This window comes from Manis javanica, chromosome 9, assembly GCF_040802235.1.
Source record: "Manis javanica isolate MJ-LG chromosome 9, MJ_LKY, whole genome shotgun sequence".
NCBI lineage: Eukaryota > Metazoa > Chordata > Mammalia > Pholidota > Manidae > Manis > Manis javanica.
Window position 1 is genome coordinate 56113134 of NC_133164.1, and position 17550 is coordinate 56130683.

At 42.7% G+C, this 17550-nt stretch overlaps 1 long non-coding RNA gene and 1 pseudogene across 5 annotated transcripts in view; one reads left to right on the top strand and one right to left on the bottom strand.

The window, feature by feature from the left end:
- Window positions 1-13371, bottom strand: part of LOC140843380 (uncharacterized) — a 57867-nt gene extending 44496 nt beyond the window's left edge. For 2 of the 5 annotated variants that reach the window (XR_012121075.1, XR_012121074.1), the window contains exons 1-3: window positions 13264-13371; window positions 4897-5039; window positions 1236-1331 (exon numbers count right to left, since the gene is read on the bottom strand). This is a non-coding gene — a long non-coding RNA (uncharacterized lncRNA). Of the gene's footprint in view, window positions 1-1235; window positions 1332-3856; window positions 4022-4896; window positions 5040-13263 lie in introns of those variants that run through there. The other 3 variants (XR_012121078.1, XR_012121076.1, XR_012121077.1) reach the window with 2 other exon arrangements.
- A 64-nt stretch (window positions 13372-13435) lies between these two features.
- LOC108391571 (deoxynucleotidyltransferase terminal-interacting protein 1-like) lies at window positions 13436-14753 on the top strand (annotated as a pseudogene).
- Window positions 14754-17550: the final 2797 nt, after the last annotated feature.

The window sequence follows — 17550 nt, forward strand, 5'->3', positions numbered from 1 at the left end:
TGTTGTTGCAAATGGCAATATTTCATTCTTTTTATGGCTGCATAATATTCCATTGTGTATATGTACTGCATCTCCTCTATCCATTCAGCTATTGATAGACACTTAGGTTGCTTCCATATCTTGGCTATTGTAGTTCTTTACTCCCCTTTCAATTCATCAACCTACTGCTACTCAAATTACTAATAGTATCTACTTTGTAGTAAGCTATCACTATGCTTGTCAGAACCTCTGTCAAATTCTTTAAGGACATGAGTCATTTAACTTTCTCAAAAAGCCTTTTTGGTGTAAACCATTAAAAGAGTCAGCTTGCAAATTAGGAAACTGTGCCTTAGAGGATCATCAATTTGATCAAGGTAATATGGCTACTAGGCATCAGAGCTGGGACTCTGAACCCCTGCCTATCTGCCTCCAGAGTCTATAGGCTTAACCCTTCCCTCTTCCGCTTTCACTGTGATCATCCTCAGGCACAGGATAGAATCCACAGGCAGGACCATTAGGCTTATCCCAGGATGACCACCCAGTAGCATCCTCTCTTACTGTTCCTTACCTGCAGCCTGAGGTTCAACTCCCAGACTACAAGCCTTCCCCCCAAAATCATACATTTTTACTCTTCCCTGTGCTTCATATCCCGTTCTCCTCACACAGAGCATCATCCACACCAAGACTCATACCCTACATGTCAGCAGCTTTCTGTGGGAAACTTCCTGCCCACCCAGCAAGGACAACTCCAAGTTCACTCCTCACCGAAGTCCACCTGAGCCCCTGCTGGCGCTCTCTTCTTCCATGGCCAGACCTTCCTTGGTCACAGTGCCAAGCACATTTATCCTACTGAGAGTATGGGTCACATGTTTTCAAATAATTGCTTTGCTTATCTGGTTCTCTCCTTAGCCCAAGAGCTTCTTGAGGATGGGATTGATTTCATCTCTATCTCTAGGGCCTGGCACAGTACATTCTTAATTGGTGTTTATTAATAAATGATGATGCATTCATAATAATTATTATTTATTAAATATAATGAGTAATTAAATGCCAACAATATCACTTCATTATAATTATTTGACTCATTGTTAATGACACTAATAATTAATTCATTGTAAATAATTAAAATGTCATCATTTACTAATAAATGATCATTTGTTAATAAATGACTAAATGTGTACAAGTTCTGATGATGTGTGAGTGATTACTAATATTTATTCAACACCTCCATGGAATTCAAATTTTTAAAAACTTACCTCTGCAGTTTTCTTAGGATGGGGCTTAATTCTTGTTTTCACAATTCCCTGAGCATAGTTTCTGCTTTTGCCTTCTGTGTGGACTGTGAAATTAGCCTTTGAGGGAAAGAGGGAAGAGAGAGAGAGAGAGAGAGTTCTTTCTCTCTGCATCTCAGTCCTAAAATCCCAGGAAAGACACGACTGACTCAGTTCTGATACTAGAATGACTACCCCGGATACTCATGTGATTCTGACAGGACTGTTCCCATGATAACCACAGTCTTGGGAGGAAGTTGCCATTCCATTTAAGGAGAGTGGGGGTAGGGTGCTGAGCAGAGAAAACAACAGATGTTCACTACAATCTCCTAACATCAAGGGTTGAAAAACAATCTCGTACCGGGGTTAGGAAAGACTTGTTTATGCAGTTATCCCTCTCAGTGTTTTGGAAATCTTAATAAGGGCCTCTCAAAGACCGAAAGGTCACCAAAAGTCAGAGAAATGCCAATATAGGTATTACAGGTCCTAATGGATGAGCAATTTAGGGACATAAAAGCCTTTTCAAATGTTCAAATTAACCCGTGCAGGGAGCTGTGAAGTTCCCGTAGTCATGAAGCCAGAGATCTCTGCTTATTGACACCAATACTTATGTCACTGGTAGTAGTTATAGGGCAGCTGGGTTCTAAAAGTAAAAGTCTGTCAGCACCAACATACGCGAAGCAAATGGAATCTGGAGACCCTGTCAGCGCTGGGCTCAAACCATCACCCTGGGGTGCCTGGCTCTGTATGTGAGAACAGACCGCTCTCTCTGAACCTCTCTTTCCTCAACTGTAAGAAGGGAGCAAATAACAAAGGGATCTTCACTGAGTTGTGAGGGGCATCAAGTGAAATGAAGTGTGGAAAGCCTGATGTTACACAAATGTTATTTACTTGTATTACAGTGGAAAAACTTATTGTGCTTATTTAGAAGAGAACAGTATATTAGTTTTGTGTAACTACTCACATTTTGGCATTATAGTTTTTGTAATAATTAAAATGGAAACAATCAACAAAAATCATGGAGAAATGACTGTGGTACAGGTTAAATGAAAAACATTAATGTTATATTTTTCTGCTATAATTTTATAAACAATATGCATGCATATGAGAAATAACTGGAAAGTGAGTTCAAATAAAAACTGTTTTTTGAAAGAAATAGAGTTGGTTGAGTTTTTTTTCTTCTAGTTTGATTTCTGTTGGTGTTGTCTGTGCTTGAAATTATTTTTTAAAATATCCTTCCTTAAAATGAAAGAACGAAATTAAGTTTTGTCCCTCATCACTCAAAGGTGTAATTCTTGAAGACAGTTTGTGGCAGCCCTGGAATTCTCGGCCCTTTGCCTAAATCCTAAGGAATTCTGTTAGTCTTCATGGAGTCATGGGCCCAGGGGAGTGGAATCACCCAGGTGTTGAAATAAATTAAGAAATATTGCATCTTAAATGGAGATGGGAGTGTGGAAGTAAGGCACACGTGGGCAAGTTGGCACAATTCCCAATGTTTCCCTTGCTCACTATCTATTTTCTCTTCTGGTAACTGTACCCAGTCTTCCTCTGGAAGATCACCTCCTTCCCTTCTCAGTGAGCATGTTCCAGGTGGAGATGCATGAGCAGGTGGTCGAGACCTGTGAAGCCTCTGAGATACCCCAAGTGCAAGAAGAAAGTTAGCCTGCTACCATTTCATGGATGGCTCCATTTCATAAGACTTCTTGACATAGACACACACACACACAATGTATTAAACATAGCAAAAGCGGTAAGGCAGAGTGTCAGCCTATTTGCACTGGTCCTCCAAGCCCCAATTCCACAGGATGACAAAGAGGCCCAATGATACTGCACACATAGTATGTTGTATTACAACAGAGAAACTCAGATTTGAGGGCCCAGCGCATTTTGAGCAGACAACACTGTAGACAGTAACAAGTCAGTCCTCCCCATCCCAGCATTCCTCCCAGACCAGCTACAGTCACACTGTGGTGTCTTGACAGAGTAGTCAGCTTCCCATGTGCATAGCTACTGCGCTGCTCAGAAAGAGGAGGACAAGCTTTGCAGGCTGGCACACCCATCAGGTATGTGCAAGATGCTCTGGGCCATGCATCTCCCAACAGTGTTTGCTTGGCAGTATCAGGGATGTGCGTGTGACCTAATGAGAACTACTGAGACAAAATTAAACCTTTGAAGCTCTTGCCTCAGATGACAGGCATTTTACCTTCCACCCCACCCCCACCTCAGGTGGGGCTCCAGAAGAGCCTTCCGTCTGGTGGCCAGTGGGAAAAGCCTGTGTGAGGAGCGGTCTTTTCAGAGCTGGCCAGACTGGGGGGTGGGGAGAGCAATGACACTGATTCTGATGTCATCTTCGGACCACTGCATAAAGCCAGACTTAAAGCCAATTCTACCCCCAGAACTGCCATTTACAGAAGGAAATTCAGGAGCAGTTTTCTGTTGCTTGTCATCAATATAGTTCTATGGCCACAAATATCAGCATAAACCTATATTAGTGAGGGTTCTTCAGAGAAACAGAACCAGTATTATAGAGAGAGAGTTAGGATAACTAGATGACAGTTAGCTATCTAGCTAGAGAAATAGAGTCTTATCATAAGGACTTGGCTCACATGATTATAGAGGCTGACAAATTCCAAGATCTGCAGTCGACAAGCTTAAGACATGGCAGAGCTGATGGTGTAGTTCTGGTCTGAATGCCAGGAAGCTCAAGACCCGGGAAGAGTCAGTGCTTCAGTTGGAGTCTTCAGTCAGGCAAAAAGCCATGTCCCAGCTCCAGGCAGTCAGGCAGGGTGAGTTCCCTCCTACTCACACAAGGATCACCCTTTTTGTCCTCTTTAGGCCTTCAGCTGATTGGATGAGGCCCGCCCACATGGGGGCCATCTACTTTGTTCAGTCTCCTGATTCAAATGTTAATCTGATCCAGAAATACCCTCACAGGCACACCCAGAATAATATTTGACCAAATGTCCAGATGCTCTGTGGTCCAGTCAAATTGAAACATAAAATCAGTCACCACACATTTTTAGTATTAATTTACTTTCATCAAATGTTATGAATGTCTTTTCTTTGGTAAATGTTTCACATCCCTAGCTGATTCAGCTTAACAATTTTTATTCTTTGAGCTCTTGAAAACATGAGGCTCTTTGAGGAAGAATTCTGCTTCATTTCATCCAAGGTTTTGTCAGAAGTTTTAAGAATTTAAAATTGTATTTTCATAATGGTGGTGCTCCTTAGACTAAATTGTATCTGCTGAGTAAAACTTTCCCTCTGTTATAAGTGCTATAAGTGCTATTTTCCCATACACATGTCTCCTCCTCCTGAAATAAAAATAGTAAAAAAAAAAAAATTAAAAGAAGAAGGGAGGAGAGAGAATTTTCCAGGATAAAAATCTGTCTGGATTTTCTCATGCTGTTTTGAGTGTGCAGCCCTGTCCACTTTAGAGTCATCTTACACATCTGGCTTTCCTCACAATGATTACCCATTCAGTTGCATTTTGACTGAAACAGCCAGATAGCATTTCAGTGAGACTGAGGAAAGACTGAACCTCACTTCCAAGCTTTTCTCAATCTTATATTTCTCTGTGTTGCCTTCACAGGCAGCCTTTAATACAGAAATGTGAATGTAAATGTAACTGCTATGTAGATAATACCTTCTCGTGATGTCAGATACATTAAAAAATGGCTTGATTTCATTTCCGTTCCACACTGTCTTCATACATGGTTCATCCAGTTATCTTCCTCCTTTAGGAACTTCCCATGGATGTCCACACTTCCTCAACCAGGGACCACCAGCCTTGAAGGGAAGCATGTGAATTAAACTGAATTTACAGTGAGGAGGATTTGTTTTTTTCATTCTTGTCCTGTGCTCCTCACCCTCACCATAGATGGAGATGCCTGACCTCTCCCAAAGATGCTGAGCATCTTGCCCAAATTCTTCAGCCCTCTTGGAGAAGAACTGGGAGGAAACTTTCCCTTTCACGGGCTCTGCGCCACAGTGGAGAGACAATAGGAATGGTGAGATTATGGCTCAGGCTGTCTTACCTGCCAGCAGACAGAGGAAGTCTCTTCCCCACTTCCTCCTTCCTCTCAGCAAGCTCAACACAGGGTTTCCCACCCTGCCAGGGAAGCCCTGAGTTCTCTGTTATTTAATTTGTGACTGATGGATTTGTCAGGGAAATGGGGAAGCTCTAGTTCAGCCTTGGGTCAAGCCACCTTCTCTAAACCTAGCTGAACCTATAATATAGATAACATGGTATTGCAGCTAAGCCTGTTTTTTTGTTTCCTTTTGAATTGGTTCATAATGTGGAGGAGAGACTAGGTAGTAAGTATGATCATTTCCTTTCAACTCCCAAACATACACCAAGGACTCAAGAGATCTGGAAGGGTTAAGTATGTTTCTGTAATAATGTAAGAACAAGTTCCTAAGAACAAGTTCCTAAAAGTTTGTGTGTATATTTTAGTGCTTGGAAGACTAAAGCCATGTGGAGTTTAGGGGTTCTTCCATCCTTTTCCACATCCCATCAAACATATAAGGCAGGTCAAGCTGCAAGATACTGTGGACTGCATAAATTGCAGTATTTTAGTCACAAAATAGACTTCTAAGTTTCCCTATTTAGCTCCAGCTTCTGAAGTGCAACCATAAATGATTAAACAAAATCATAGTTCATGGTGGCAAAGTAGATTTTCATTTTTCATTGCTATCAAACTGATAGGATGACCTCTATAAAAAAGCCTAGAGAGGCGGAGCCAAGATCTTGGCTTGCGTAGTTCAGTGCAAATCTCCCAAAACATATATATTTATGAAAATACAATAAATACAACTATTCCTAAAAGAGACACCAGTGGATACAGTACAACAGCCAGGCTACATCTACACCTGTGAGAACTCAACATCACACGAAGGGGGTAAGATATAAGCCATGGCCCGGCAGGACCCAAATGCCTCCCCACCCCAGAACCTGGCAGGAAGAAAGGAGTCAAAATGGGGAGGGAGTGAAAGCCCAGGACTGCTAAACAACCACCTCTAGAAATCCGCACCCAGAGCACTAGACACACGGTGCACAGGGTGCTGGATATTAGAGAAAAGGAAAAGAAAACCTGTGGGCAGGTCCCCGCAACCAGCACCCCTGAGACAAAAGAAAAGTGAGTGCTTCTCGAAAGTCTTAAAGTGACAGGGACCCCACAGCTGGATGAAGTTGGCCCAGCACACTTAGCCAGCACCTGGGAATCCCGGGGAACTTTAGGCACCCTAACCCTCTGGGTGGCAGCACAACTCTGAAGCCCCTCACAGCAATAAGCAGCCTGCCAGTTGTTCCCCCAACTGGCGTGGACCCCAACACACCAGCCCAGTAGTGGGAGAGCAGCAGCGTGCACCTGGGCAGCAACACCAGAGGAGACCAGGAGCAGCCCACATGTGCTGGCAGTGACTGAGTGGCCCTGGTGGGGCCCACGAGTGCTGGCGGCCACAGCACCAGAGGGACCCAGGAGAGGCCCGCATGAGCCCGCAGTGGCAGCGACCAAGTGGCCCAGGAGCGGCCCACGTGTGCTGGTGGCTGTGGTGCCAGAGGGGGCCGGGAGAGGCCCGTGTGCGCCAGTGGCGGTGGCACCAGAAGGGCCGAGGAGCAGCCCACAGGAGCCGGTGGCAGAGGAGCAGCCCACGAGTAGCCGCGCCCCCAGCAGCCACCCGGAATCCCAGCCCGATGCACAGCCGCCCGGGCCAGACCCAAAGGTTGCTGCCAGTGCACAGCTGCCCGGCAGTGGTGCCACTTTCATGGGGAAGCACACTTGGCATGCCTGCCATTCCCCGTAGGGCTCTGCACTGCTCTGACAGAGACCCCACCCACAGCAGCTTAGAGGATTAACCCGGTGGCTGCTCCTGGAGTGCAGGTAACCAACACAGGCAGCAGAGAAGGGCAAAGGCATCCAGCAAGCAAGAAAGGACTTTCTTCTCCCAGCTGACACACCCGCTACCTGCCTACAGCCACCACTTTCACCAAGAAAAGGCAGAAGAATTTAGTCCATTCCAAAATAGTCCAAACAACCCCTGAGAGAGGGTCTATGGAGATATACCTAACCAGTCTCCCTGAAAAAGAATTCAAAATAAAAATCATAAACATGCTGATGGATCTGCAGAGAAATATGCAAGAGCTAAAGGAGCAAGTACAGAGGGAGACTACAGAAATAAAACAATCTCTGGAAGGACTTAAAAGCAGAATGGATGGGATGCAAGAGGCCATTAATGGAACAGAAACCAGAGAACAGGAACGCACAGAAGCTGATGCAGAGAGAGATAAAAGGACCTCCAGAAATGAAAGAATATTGAGAGAACTGTGTGACCAGTCCAAAAGGAACAATATCCGCATTATAGGGGTACCAGAAGAAGAAAGGAGAGAAAAAGGGATAGAAAATGTCTTTGAAGAAATAATTGCTGAAAACTTTCCCAAATTGGGGGAGGAAATAGTTGCTCAGACCAAGGAAGCACACAGAACTCCCAACAGAAGGGACCCAAAGAGGACAACACCAAGACACATAATAATTAAAATGGCAAGATCAAGGACAAGGACAGAGTATTAAAGGCAGCCAGAGAGAGAAAAAAGGTCACCTACAAAGGAAAACCCATCAGGCTATCATCAGACTTATCGACAGAAACGTTACAGGCCGGAAGAGAATGGCATGATATATTTAATGCAATGAAAGAGAAGGGCCTTGAACCAAGAATACTGTATCCACCATGATTATCACTTAAATATGAAGGAGGGATTAAACAATTCTCAACCAAGCAAAAACTGAGGGAATTTGCCTACCACAAACCACCTCTACAGGGTATCTTAGAGGGACTGCTCTAGATGGGGGCACTCCTAAAAAGAGCACAGAACAAAGCACCCAACATATGAAGAATGGAGGAGGAGGAATAAGAAGGGAGAGAAATAAAGAATCATCAGACAGTGTTTATAATAGCACAATAAGCAAGTTAAGTTAGACAGTAAGATAGTAAAGAAGCTAAACTTGAACCTTTGGTAACCAAAAACTTAAAGCCTGCAATGGCAATAAGCACATATCTTTCAATAACCACCCTAAATGTAAATGGACTGAATGCACCAATCGAAAGGCACAGAGTAATAGAATGGATTAAAAAAGCAAGACCCATCTATATGCTGCTTACAAGAGACTCACCTCAAACCCAAAGACATGCACAAATTAAAAGTCAAGGGATGGAAAAAGATATTTCATGCAAACAATAGGGAGAAAAAATCAGGTGTGGCAGTACTAGTATCAGACAAAATAGACTTCAAACCAAAGAAAGTAACAAGAGATAAAGAAGAACATTACATAATGATAAAGGGCTCAGTTCAACACTAAGATATAACCATTATAAATATATATGCACCCAATACAGGAGCACCAACATATCTGAAACAAATACTAAGATAATTAAAGGAGGAAATAGAATGCAATGCATTCATTTTGAGAGACTTCAACACACCACACTCCAAAGTACAGATCCACCAGACAGAAAATAAGTAAGGACACAGAGGCACTGAACAACACACTAGAACAGATGGATCTAATAGACATCTACAGAACTCTACATCCAAAAGCAGCAGGATACACATTTTTCTCAAGTGCACATGGAACATTCTCCAGAATAGGCCACATACTAGGCCACAAAAAGAGCCTCAGTAAATTCAAAAACATTGAAACCCTACCAACCAACTTTTCAGACAACAAAGGTATAAAACTAGAAATAAATTGTACCAAGAAAGAAAAAAGGCTCACAAACACATGGAGGCTTAACAACATGCTCCGAAATAATCAATGGATCAATGACCAAATTAAAATGGAGATCCAGCAATAGATGGAAACAAATGACAACAACACAAAGCCCCAACTTCTGTGGGACGCTGCAAAAGCAGTCTTAAGAGGAAAGTATACAGCAATCCAGGCATATTTAAAGAAGGAAGAACAATCCCAAATGAATAGTCTAATGTCACAATTATTGAAGTTGGCAAAAGAAGAACAAATGAGGCCTAAGGTCAGCAGAGGGAGGGACATTATAGAGATTAGAGAAGAAATAAATAAAATTGAGAAGAATAAAACAATAGAAAAAATCAATGAAATCAAGAGCTGCTTCTTCGAGAAAATAAACAAAATAGATAAGCCTCTAGCCAGACTTATTAAGAGAAAAAGAGAATCAACACACATAAACAGAATCAGAAATGAGAAAGGAAAAATCACGAGAGACCCCACAGAAATACAAAGACTTATTAGAGAATACTATGAAAACCTATATGCTAACAAGCTCGAAAACCTAGAAGAAATGGACAACTTCATAGAAAAATACAATCTTCCAAGAATGACCTGGAAAGAAACAGAAAACCTAAACAGACCAATTACCAGCAATGAAATTGAAGCGGTCATCAAAAAACTACCCAAGAACAAAACCCCCAGGCCAGATGGATTTATCTTGGAGTTTTATCAGACATACAGAGAAGACATAATACCCATTCTCCTTAAAGTCTTCCAAAAAAGAGAAGAGGAGGGAATACTCCCAAACTCATTCTATGAAGCCAACATCACCCTAATACCAAAACCGGGCAAAGACCCCACCAAAAAAGTAAACTACAGACCAATATCCCTGATGAACATAGATGCAAAAATACTCAACAAAATATTAGCAAACCAAATTCAAAAACACATCAAAAGGATCATACACCATGACCCAGTGGCATTCATCCCAGGGATGCAAGGATGGTACAACATTCGAAAATCCATCAACATCATCCACCACATCAACAAAAAGAAGTACAAAAACCACATGATCATCTCCATAGATCCTGAAAAAGCATTTGACAAAATTCAACATCCATTCGTGATAAAATCCCTCAACAAAATGGGTATATAGGGCAAGTACCTCAACATAATAAAGGCCATATATTATAAACCCACAGCTAACATCATACTGAACAGCAAGAGGCTGAAAGCTTTTCCTCTGAGATCAGGAACAAGACAGGGATGCGCACTCTCCCACTATTATTCAATATAGTACTGGAGGTCCTAGCCACAGGCATTAGACAAAAAAAGAAATACCAATTCAGATTGGTAAAAAGAAGTTAAACTGTCACTATTTTCAGATAACATGATATTGTACATAAAAAACCCTAAAGACTCCACTCCAAAACTACCAGAACTGATATTAGAATTCAGCAAAGTTGCAGGATACAAAATTGACACATAGAAATCTGTGGCTTTCCTATACACTAACAATGAACTAATAGAAAGAGAAATCAGGAAAACAATTGTGAAAGACCTATACCCTGAAAACTGTAAGACATTCTTAAGAGAAATAAAAGAGGACACTAACGAATGGAAACTCATCCCATGCTCCTGGATAGGAAGAATTAATATCATCAAAATGGCCATCCTGCCCAAAGCAATATACAGATTCAATGCAATCCCTATCAAATTACCAACAGCATTCTTCAATGAACTGGAACAAATAGTTCAAAAATTCATATGGAACCACAAAAGACCCTGAATAGTCTAAGCAATCCTGAGAAGGAAGAATAAAGTGGGGGAGATCTTGCTCCCCAATGTCAAGCTCTACTACAAAGCCACAGTAATCAAGACAATTTGGTACTGGCACAAGAACAGAGCCACAGACCTGAGGAACAGAATAGAGATTCCAAACAGTAACCCAAACATATATGGTCAATTAATATACAACAAAGGAGCCATGGACATACAATGGGGAAATGACAGTCTCTTCAACAGATGGTGCTGGCAAAACTGGACATGTACATGTAAGAGAATGAAAATGGATCACTGTCTAACCCCATACACAAAAGAAAATTCGGAATGGATCAATGAGCTGAATGTAAGTCATGAAAACATAAAACTCTTAGAAAAAAACATAGGCAAAAATCTCTTAGACATAAACATGAGTGACTTCTTTATGAACATATCTCCCTTGGTAAGGGAAACAAAGCAAAAATGAACAAGTGGGACTATATCAAGCTTAGAAGCTTCTGTATAGCAAAGGACACCATCAAGAGAACAAAAAGGTATCCTACAGTATGGGAGAATATATTCATAAATGACAGATCTGATAAAGGGTTGACATCCAAAATATATAAAGAGCTCACATACCTCAACAAACAAAAAGCAAATAATCCAATTAAAACATGGGCAGAGGAGCTGAATAGACAGTTCTCTAAAGAAGAAATACAGATGACTAACAGACCCATGAAAAGATGCTCCACATCACTTGTCATCAGAGAAATGCAAATTAAAACCACAATGAGATATCACCTAACACCAGTAAGGATTGCCACCATCCAAAAGACAAACAACAACTAATATTGGTGAGGTTGTGGAGAAAGGGGAACCCCCCTATGCTGCTGGAGGGAATGTAAATTAGTTCAACCATTGTGGAAAGCAGTATTGAGGTTCCTCAAAATGCTTAAAATAGAAATACCATTTGACCCAGGAATTCCACTTCTAGGACTTTACCCTAAGAATGCAGCAGCCCAGTTTGAAAAAAACAGATGCACCCCTATGTTTATCTCAGCAGTATTTACAATAGCCAAGAAATAGAAGCAACCTAAATGTCCATCAGTAAATGAATGGATAAAGAAGATGAGGTACATATACACAATGGAATATTACATAGTCATAAGAAGAAAACAAATCCTACCATTTGCAACAACATGGATGGAGCTAGAGGGTATTATGGTCAGTGAAATAAGCTAGGTGGAGAAAGACAAGTACCAAATGATTTCACTCATATGTGGAGTATAAGAACAAAGAAAAACTGAAGGAACAAAACAGCAGCAGAATCACAGAACCCAAAAATAGACTAACAGTTACCAAAGGGAAAAGGACTGTGGAGGATGGGTGGGAAGGGAGGGATAAGGGCAGGGAAAGGAAAAAAAAAAAAGTCAGAGGACATTAGAGGCCCAAGGTAAAAACCTCCTTAAGAGGACTGAAGAGCTTCATGCCATAAAGTTGTTTTATTGTTTGAAGGCTGATTTTGGAATGTGGAGATAATGACTATTTGTTGATGATCTAATATGTGATTTAAATACATTATTTATTTTAATCCTCACAATAACCTTGCAGAGGCAAGAAAGAGTTCAGAGGGGCTGAGACAAAATGCCCAAAGTCATAAAGCTAGTAAGTGTTGGCTGTTGGAATAGTAACAACAGATAGCATTGTTTTGGGCATTTACTTGTGCCACAGTTCTAAGTGCTTCACAGGATTTAACTCACTTAATCCTCACTCTAACCTTGTGAGTTAGGTACTATCCCGCATTATACAGATGGGGAAACTGAGGCACAGAAAGAAACGTGGGTCACACAATAAGCAGTTAAACAAAGGCAGGCAATCCAATTCCAGAGTCAATGTTCTTAGTCACCGTATCAGACTGGATTTGAGCTGTCTTTCTACCTGCAAAATTTATGCACTTTTTCCTACTCCATATTATGACCTGGTAAAAGTAACTCTCTCTACCACCCATAAATGGATTTAATTCTATTCAGGGACATCTCACTTCTAAGGCTGAGCCATGGGGAGTCTGAGGTATGCCACAGCTGTTAAGTCCCTGCATCCCCAGCCCACACCTGAATCACCCATCTAGGGAGAGAAGCCCAGTTCCCTGGAGCTGGGGAAGTTCACGGTCTGAGATCCACCTTCACGTTGATGCCTCAGATGCAAGAGGCCCCTGGAGACAAGGCCTGTAGAGAGCCGGTGGGTGTATTGTTGGATGGTTCAGGTCAGACCCAACTTGTTGGGTTTCTGGGTCCCCGCAAGAGGCCCAGTCCAATTAGTTGGGCCGGGAAACAGGCATATTAAAATCTACAGTTTTCAAAGACCGAACATCTGGAGCCTTTATAAGAACACTGCCTTCTGCTCCCCAACCCAGACCATGAAAACCTGTTCCCCTCATCCAGCCCTGCATTTCTCCACCGGCCTCAGACCAGCAGGAGAACAATCCTTGACTGAAAACCCAGAATCCACACCTGAGGTGCCACGGGTCGAGAGGAAGCCCCAATCACCCCTCCACACACATCTCCAGACGTCCTAGAACCCTGCGACATGTGGCAGTTTGGTTCCCATGGTAACTCCTTAGGGTGCCGCATCACGCTTCTGTGTCCGCGAGCTGAGAGCTTCTGTGATGTCATGGGGCCACTTCCTGGCCGGTGGCAGAGTCGGACCGAGGTTGCAGTGACTGGGACGCCATGGAGGCCACTGGCGATGTCGAGCAGCCACGGGGACCCGGCAGGGCTGAGCAGGGCGGCCCCAAGCTGGGAGACGTGGACGCAGCAGGGCAGCTGGTTTTCAGGAACCCTTGGAATATGATGATAAAGCACCGGCAGGTGCAGCGAAGGGGCCATCGCCCACAGATTACCACAAGCTTCACAGACCCTTCCATCTCCATGGACCTCCTCCGAGCTGTCTTGCAGCCTAGCATCAATAAGGAGATCCAGACTGTCTTCAACAAGTACATGAAGTTCTTCCAGAAGGCAGCACTGAACGTGCAAGAAAATGTTGGGGAAGACGTGGATGCAGAGTAGCTGATCCAGGAGGCCTGTCGGAACTGCCTAGAACGGGCTAAACTACTGTTTCCTGGTGGAGAAAAAGTAATGCCCAGATCGATCCCTGAGCTTCCAGGAATAAAGCGTGCCAGGCAGGCAGAAGAAGAATGTGCCCATCACGAAAGCCCCATTCCCAAAAAGAGGAAGGAATGGTCTCTTGGACACATGATCTCAAATGACAGGGCAGCTGCCGGCAAGGTACGGAAACCAAAATCCTGTGAACCAAATCCCAGAGAAGGCCCCAAGTGGGACCCAGCTCGGCTGAATGAATCTACCACCTTTGTGTTGGGATCTCAAGTCAACAAGGCCCTGGGGATGGGGGGCACCAGAAGGAGAAACTACATCAAGCACCCATACCTCTTTAAGTATGCAGCTGACCCCCAGGACAAGCATTGGCTGTTTGAGCAGCATCACCTGCTCTCAACAGAGGGGAAGATGGCCTGCCTCCTCATCGAGGAGAACATACGGGATCTCGCTGCCAGCGATGACTACAGGTAAAACAAGTGGTCTGTCTCCTACCTGCCCCCTGACCTACCCACAGCAGACCCTGGGATGATCTTGGGTCTACATTCTCCCCCATGTCTGTTCCAGAGGAAGCCTGGACCTGAAGTTAGAGGAGCTGAAGTCCTTTGTCCTACCCTCCTGGATAGTTGAGAAGATGAAAAAGCACATGGAAACACTACGCAGAGAATGAGCATCGTGCTGTTGGAGCATCTTCACAAACCTGAAGCCCACTCCCCTGGGGACACTTGGCAGCTCCCCTCCTCCATGGCCCTCATACCCACATGGGTGAGGCCATGACTGGGACTGCTCCTAGATGATCTCAGCAGCATTAAGCTCTGCCTGGGCTAGTTTGTAGTGACTCCCTGCAGAGCACCCCCAGACTGGCATGTAGTTATACTTTTGTAAAGTTATTGGGATAAGATAGTTTGTAAATAGTTTGTAATAAAAACACAGATGGTGAAAAAAACAAGCCTAAAAATAATTTGTTGAGAGGAATCAAAGAAAACTTGAGTAAGTGGAGAAATAGCATGCTCCTTGAAAAGAACAATAAATTTTATAAGAATCTTTACTATTTCCTAATTAGCTACCCGTTTTAATGTAGTTTAGATAAAAATCTCAGTGAAATACTTCAGAAAGTTCACAAAATGATTTTATTTTCCCCTGTCAATTTTTATTATGAAAACTTTCTAAGCAAACAAGTTAGAAAAAATAGTATGAAGAACACCAGTATATCCATCATTTAGATTCAGTAATTATTAATATTTGTCTATTCACGCATATGTTTGTGTGTATATAAATGATTATATATGCACACATGTGTATATGATTTCCTAATCTATACTCCATGTTTAAATTTCTCAGAGAATGTCATTTATTACTGCTTTTTCCCCTTCAAATTGAAATCTAATCACAGGTCACAAGTCACATTTAGTTACTATGTTTCTTTAGTATCTTTTATTGTAGAAAACAGTTCTTCCATTTTATTTTTCATGTCTTTGGCTTTTCAAAAATAATTTTGTTATTTTGAAAGTAATTTTGATCTTTTGAAAACATCAGGCCAATCTTTTTGGCCTGGGTGTGTCTGATTATCTATTTATGGTATATTTTAACTTGCTCTTATAGTTTCTGTATCTCCTAAAAAGGCTTGATTAGGTTCAGAGTAAACATTATTAACATATTTCCGTATTGTGTAACACATGGAGGCTGCCCTACAATTCATTAGATGGATAAGACGGTGAGCACCAGGCCTCTCCAGTATAAAGGCATGTGTGTGGGGGGTTCCCTCTAAAGTCAGCAAGTATCCTGGGAAGAGGGGAGGGGAACAAAATCATTTTCAAATATATTTAGAAGAACTAATAAAGATAGCAAAGAGAATTTGGGAAAAGAAGAGTATTTTTGGAAAAGTAAGAGTGACTATCCTCTCAGATATCAAAATGTATTTTAAATAATGTAATAGTAGAGAAGAGATTAGCCTCCTAATGAGATAAGTAGCCTATAATGGCCTCTGTCATGTGGCTGTGGTGGAAGGGGAAGGACACCCCCCAGTGGGCTGTCACTTACCTTTAACAGCCACAGAACTGGGGAACATGCCACAGGAGCTCTTGGCTTCAGCTGATTCCCTGGTCCCCGTGTTCGCCTTTGGTAGGTGGCATGAGCACACACTCAGACCCATCACCCCTACCCCTCTGCAAACTGGCACTCCACCGAGAGCCATGACTACATCACAGATGATGCATCTGTTGACTCTATTCCATCATTTAGGATTATATCAGAAAAAAGTCCTTTTCAATCAGAAGTCTATTCTACAGACATAATAGAAAAGGACAGGAAATGCAGTTGAGAAAAAAGAAACAAAACAGAAGTAATTCAGACAAATAAATAAAGGGCAAGGCTGGGAAAGGGTTTCCCCTGCTGTCCTGGAAGGTAGGCTTTCCGTTCAGGAGAGCGTGTCAGCACCAGCTTTCAAATTAGGAGAAAAAAAATACCCAGCTGATGGCTGAGTGAGGGTCATGAGAGAGAATGAGGGGGAAGATATAGTGCCATTCCAGGCAAATGGAGGAACGGGCAGAGAGCAGGGCTGAGAGAGAATACAGGGCTGGTGGCACAGGTGGGGGCCTCAAGAAGGCCTTGGGGAACCACATTCTCTTTCTCCTGAGCCTGCATCTCTGTGCATCTCTCTTTGTCAATCTGTAGGCTTGACAGGAAAAAAAAAATACTACCTCTAGTCTTCCCCCTCTACCCCTGACACTGTGCTGGGCCCTACAAAAAGATAGGTGGTGTTCCTGAAGAGGTCTTGGCTCTGGTGTATCCCTTAGTGTGTTTCTGAGAGCAGGTTGGAGAATAGGACCAATGGAAGCTAAGCTGTTCTGTTGGACAGAACCACGTAAATGGTATGCATATGTGAAGTGAAGCTATCAACGGTCATCCGGGAACCAGAAGAACAAGCCAAATGACCACTTGCAGCCTTAAACGGGACTGTCTGGGTGAGCCACCCTGTGAGCACTCTCGCTGGGTTCCTGCCCCTCATTCTAGAGCTACTTTCCTGGCACAGAGAGATGCTGCAGTTGGACCATTCTTCATGGTGGACTATTTTCTACTAGTCTAACCAAAAGGAGTCTCCTCTCACTAACACTTAGGAATAAAGAGAGCACTTGGCTGACCACAATGCTGGCATAAGCAGTCGTATAAAGCTGCCCTATTGTTCTGCTGACAGTGTCATCCTGTGCTCACTTCCCCTTTACACCCTCCTGAAGTAAGCACAATGTGAAGGAGGCAGTTCAGGCAGTTGTACAGACTCAAAAACATGGGCTAGGCAAGCTGTTCTTAAGGAAAAAAAGCATAGTCCTTACCTCTCAGATAATTTACTTCAGATAATCAAATCCCCTGATAATGGCTCACTCTCCCTTTTTATTATTTTCTAAGTAGCAAGCTCTGACTGGTCTCTTTTTGTTATTTCTTTGTGACAGCAGCATTTACCTTCCATCTAAGAACAGGCATCCAAATGAGATACGGTGTTGTTCACTCTTGTCAATTGATCAACAAGATTCTCATTTCCAGTGATTGCCAATAACTTTTGGGCACTAAGGATAAAGTGATTATGTGATGTGATTATGTCCTGCAGTTACATTTTGGAGCTTGTATTTTTAGCCCAGACTACAAATTGGCATACAAAATCTACTCTGTGTATAGTATTTTTCCATAGTTGAA